The following is a 6,106-nucleotide window of genomic DNA, read 5'->3' on the forward strand; positions in this document are numbered from 1 at the left end:
AAAACCTGATCGCCCCTCTCCCGTACAGGATCACAAAAGGGGAGGTTCGGACGACTGCTGTCCCTTCTCGCGGTGCACGCCGGAAGGAGGGCTGGAGAAGAATTGCGTGGCGGCGCTAAGATCTGGGACGGTGCGAAACCATATGATACCGCGGCGGCTAGGGTAGAGCATGTCAGGTCGGTCATGTGAGTAAGACCAAGTATAATAGTAGGCCTTTGGCCCCCAAACCCCACGTCCAAGTCAATAATAGCCCCACCAAGGTTTGTCTAAAAAAACTAAGTAATTAAGGCGTCTGTTAATTATTAATTAATGACTTAAAAGAAATTTCTGACCAACAAAAATTATAGACCACGTGGATAGCTCTTTTCCTTAGACAAGCTCATTCTCCAAGAGAGCGCGTGTAGGTTTCCTATTATCATGCTCATGCAAATGCTAGAATAGATCACATTATAAAGTGGTGCAACTCACACCCACCTAGCAGTATAGGACTAAACTTTAGTCCCACTCACACCACACTTAGAGCGTGGTTAATACTATAGCCAACATCCGGCTATATGAAGTTGACACATCATCTAGAACCAATCTAATAGCCTGCTAGTACAATAGTTAGCCCCTTTAGTATAACTAGCAATCATGCCCGTGCGTTGCAACGGAGAAAAAAATTCGTGCTCCCGATCCAATAAGTATGGACCAAAACCGGGGGCAACACAAGCATGCTTTCGTCCTTTCTCTCCTTGCATTTTTCATATTTGAGGCATCATGCGCCTACGTTTTGTCTGTGCATCGGGTTTGTGTGCATCCCATCCGCCTCATTGTAGGTGTGTCTCAAGTCATTATTGTGCTTTTGTGTATGCAGCATATGCTAATCCCGCTTTATCAGCTCACTGTTTATTTCCTCAGGCGACTGGCCGATGGTAATCGATTTAACTGAGCAAGGTGGAATTATTGATAAAAAGACGTACCATAACATGCCTACTCTAGCATAGCAGGTTTTTGATTCCATTGGAAGCTGAGACGTACTTGCTGGCCCATAAGGCCCAGGTGGACGACTGATTTTTTTAGAAAAAAAAAACAGAAACAACTCAATGGAGGAACTCGATCGCTAGCTCGAGACAAGGTAGGATTCTTAATAAAAAACTGAACAACCTGAGGAGGCTGATCGCAACGTACAAGTGAAGGCCCAAGTGGAGGAACGCAGGCCCGACTGAGGCGATACGAACCTTTTTTAATAGCTCATACAAAACTTGGCTCTAGAAATTAGTACCACCTCATGTATTTCACGTAATGTAGGATCTGATGTGGGACGAAACCAGGAATATCACCTTGATTTAATAGTAGGTATAGATATAGATATAGATATACTATATCATTAATAATGGCCCCACCTTTTGTCTCACAAAGTATGTTGGGGCTCCGGCTACAACCGACTACAAGTTTACAATCCGCTTCTCTTCTCTCTCCTCTTCTCTCTCCTTCAACTAAGCACAAATACTATATTTAAATCCTTATAGACTGCTTATGTCATCTAATTGTAGTACTTGCTCTAATGTTACTCTCCACTGTTTAGTCTGAAATGCCGGGCGTGTAGCGGGTGGTGACCTCGGTCGGCGCGCCGCTTCAACGGCGGAAGCAGTGAGAGGTCGCGTCGCCCTGACTTGCAATCAATGTGGAGCGGTGGGCTCAGCTGGCGCGGGGCTGGAAGCGCGCGCGGGAGGGGGAAGGGGTTTTTGTTGGGCCAAGAAGGTGAGAAGCCAACTTGGGATCGGTCCGGACGGGGAAATATGATGTGCTCCCATACTCACTAGTAGTTTCATGCATATGACACTAGTCTACGTTACTACTCCGTCCTTTCCGGTTTATAGAGATGTTTAGAGTAACATAGTAATATGTTACAGTATAAGTTACTCCCCACTATGACCAGCATTAGCCTCTCCCAGTGCTCCACCATGTATAGCTGCTAAGCCTGCCACGTAGGCATAAAATATGATGTGGCAATTTAATTAAGAAGAGTGAGACTAGTTTGGTGACCACAGCAAGAAACGGTGGAGAATTTTGAGTATATAGCTAATTAAATGAAGCAAGCTTAGCAACAACAAACTAAGCAACTATGCATTGGAGACTTGACTTGCTAAGCCATTTAATGCATTCGGTACCTCATCTAAGCACATCTAAGGCTGGCCATAGTGGGGGTAACATAAGTAGTATCATGCACTTGGGACTCGCAAACATGCTTATGTGGCAGGCTATTAAAGAAGAGAGAGATGGTTATAGTAACATAGGTAGATACTGTAACATAATAAATGTGATGCTACTATGTGTCATGCATGGCAATAAATCATACCACCTATGATACTAATCTATGATATTATGCACTATAGAGGTAGTAACATAGACTAGTAACATATGCATGTTACTAGTCTAAGTTACTCCCCACTATGACCAGCCTAAGACCCTTCCCAGTGCTCCAAGGTGTACAGGTGCTAAGGATGCCACATAGGAAAAAAAGTGATGTGGAAAAGCAATTAAAGAGGAGACAGAGCATTATGATGACCCCAGGAAGAAACGGTGATAAGCATGCTAACCTATGTAAAAAGACTACCAACCAATACATGAGTGAGTTTAATTATTAAACAATTCCATGAGGGAAACTTAGCTACCAAAGCTAAGCACCTATGCATTGTGGAGACTAGTTTCTAAGATTTTAAATGCACTTAGCACCACATATAAGCACCCATGCATTGGAAGAGGCCTAAGCACTTAGCACTTAACACCCCCTTGACCATGGACCTTGACGGTGTAAGTCACCTTGTGTCCAGATCTGAGATGCCACGTGTACCAGATTAATGACTCCAAGCTTGACCACCATGATGCAAGAGGTGCGAGCCGAGGAACACTGTTGGAGACACCCCCCTCAGACTAGCCACAATGGGTAGTAACATAAACTAGTAACATGCTCATGTTACTACCTCTATAGTAACATATCTGTGGTAACATGCAACACTTCATTTATTAGGCTATAGACATATCTTGCCTTAATATGTGTGATGTTACTAGTACTTTCCTCTCTTTCTTCATTTATTGTTTGCCACATCATCTACTTTATCTAGACATGTGTGATGTTACTACCTATGTTACTCCCAAAGTGGTCTCATAATTTTCCTCCTCATCATCTGAGTCCTAGAAGATCTCACCCACATAATCATTAGGCATGCAGCCGCCTTGATAGGCAATGTGCGCAGAAGGAGTACAGGCGACTGGGGACGCACCATGTCGTGGGCACTCCGTACGTGCTCGTGTCCATGCAGCGTGCGTGTTTTTCCATCAATGCTAGCTCTTAGGCCGAGGCTGCGGTCGTCTTCATCTCCGACTAGTCATCGAGCAACGACGGCAAAGAGGTGCTGCAAGAGATGCGTAGGGGGCGTTGTGTGCGAGCTTCACCGTAGCACGACGAACCGGACGTCACCGCAGATGGCGCACGCCTCCATGCAGCCGTGTATGTGCGCATGCATGTGTTATTCACGTGCATTCTATGGCCGAGTGTGTGTGCATGCACGTGTTGTGTACGTGCGTTGTGTGCTCCATGCTGTGCATGTATGTGCATGAGTAGGATCAAATGGAGTTAGTGTGTTGGCATGTGTACATGCGTGGCTGCATGTGTCCTGTACATGCGTGGCTTGTTACGTGGTTATCAATATAAACTATAAAACATCTTCAACTTAGCATCCTGATGTATCGTCTCTAGTGGTTAGCGAATAGTTCATGTTCTTTTATTTGTTTATAGGTGGGCAGGCGGCAAAAAACAAGGGAAAACGTGCAAGCTTCCTTGCAGACGCTCCACCATGAGGTTCCTTGCTACTTCTCGGTCGTCGGGAATCTATGTTCTTCAACTCTTTTTTTTACGTGAGCTTTGTTCATCCTTTTGCCAACACGTGAGACATATAGCATCAAGGTGCACGTGTCATGCAAGAAAATGGAGATAATCATATAAGAAGTGCGTAAGTGAGTCGTGCACTTCGATGGCACCTATTACGCAATATCTTTCTCCTCGATGGCACGTGAATAGTGCATGTACTCAACGACGGAGCACGTGATGGTAGCCATGACATGGTCAGCCCTTTTTTAAAGAGAGTATGTACTAAATAACTTTGATGTGTCCCTTCTACTTGTAGAACAAAAATAAGCTTTCTTACTATGCCTTCTCCCTCACCAACGCGTGCGCGGTGGCCCGCAGCATGAAGAAAAACTTTTGCTTGCAAGCGGTGGACGTGCAACAATTCATTTGGTGTCAGATTCCCAGAAGTACCTGTAGAACCATCGACTTCCGGAAGAGGAGAAGAGCCAAGCGCAAGTCACCTACTAACCTTAGGCTAGGCGTAGTGGGAGTAACACAAGTAGGGGTACCTCCTTTTTTTATTCTAGAAACAACCACACGCGAATATTGGACGATAGCAGCACATCAACTAAATCAAAAATCGAAACCAACCAATGAACTACTACTACTGGTGAGCGTTTGCTAGTATGTATCATGTACTCCATTTGTCCATGTATATAGGGCTTAATGCGTTTTCCTAGTCTCGAAAAACGCATTAAGCCCTATATACATGGATAGACGGAGCACATGATATGTACTAGCAAGCGCTCACCAGTAGTAGTAGTTCATTGCAGTGGCGGACCTAGAAATAAAATGGAGGGTGTGCACACTTTCAAAAAATTGAAGTCTATTTCAATTAGCTTGCATGGGCCTTAAAAATAAGCTAATTTTTACATGGTTCATTGGTTGGTTTTGATTTTTGATTCAGTTGCTGTGCTGCTACTGTCCAATATTCGCGTGTGGTTGTTTCTAGAGTAAAAAAGAAGGAGCTCGAGGTACTAGTACTTACTGTGGGAAAGGTGAAGTGATTCTTGATTCGCCTGAGCAACTTATTACTCTGGAAATATGGCAGTACCAGCGGATTCAAGGAACAGACAAATGATGGTTGCTTCGTCCGAGCAACTTACTGTGGAGAAGGTGGGGCTCTGTGATTTGACTGCTCACTAGTCATTACTACTGCGGTGCAACGACCGGGGTGAATCTTTCCCTGCAGTTGTGCACTCAATATTGCTGCATGACAGGTGGAGCGGGATGAATGATGTCCCACATGTCGGCGAAATAAAGTTGAATTGTTTCTGGCATTGCCATCAATCCTTCAGGAGTTGTTTATATGTACGCATAATTTTAATGAAATTGTACTGTGATACTATGAAGGTTTCAACTTTGGTTCCCGCGGGGAAAAAAAGGTTTCAACTTAGGATTCATGTGTCTTGCCTCAAGATTATCTCGTTACAACATTCCATCAAATACAAATGAAACTACCATGGCTGCTAATGCATCTCAATGGTTCGCAGATCAGCGCCAATATTCACATCACAACTGAAGACAAAGTTGTGAGAAGGTGTACAAATAAATAAAAATATATAATGGATGGATGCTGTTCGTAGGCATGGCTCCATTTCCTTGGCACAATGTTCATTGATTGGCAGCTAGTTTGACCCAGCTCTGTAGCCAAAGAAGAGGTGTATGGAGGACACCACAATCTGATCATTTTGTGCAGCTCCACTGAAATCGAGCGGACCATCCCTGTTTGCAAAGATATCCAGTCAATGTGATTACAATAATAGTGGAACTAGATGATGAAACATAACACACAAAAATAGAAGCCGATCACCTCTACGATCTCTCTTTAGGACTAACTACTTGTTGGAGAAGATTAGGCATAGAGTTGGATGAGGAGGATAGCAAAACCAATCTCCCTTTCTGCAGTCCCACGGAAATATAAAAATGTTGCCCGCGTGACATTTTGGCGAAACTGCACAAAACACTCTTCAGAAAAAGTAATTTGTGCAGTTCACCAAAAGGTCGCAATAACAACGAGGTGAAAATGGATAGCCCTGTTTGCAAAAGGAGGTAGAAAGCAAACAATTACTGCCCAATAACATGAGTTGACGACACATACGCCGACAAAAAAGTAGCATATTCCATGTAATAAGGGAAAGATAGCACATGGTGGTTTATCAAAAATGGTTTGAGGACGAGATTGCAAGATGGAAAGTATGCCAGCGGAGATAC

This window comes from Triticum aestivum, chromosome 2B (genome assembly GCF_018294505.1).
Source record: "Triticum aestivum cultivar Chinese Spring chromosome 2B, IWGSC CS RefSeq v2.1, whole genome shotgun sequence".
Taxonomy (NCBI): domain Eukaryota; kingdom Viridiplantae; phylum Streptophyta; class Magnoliopsida; order Poales; family Poaceae; genus Triticum; species Triticum aestivum.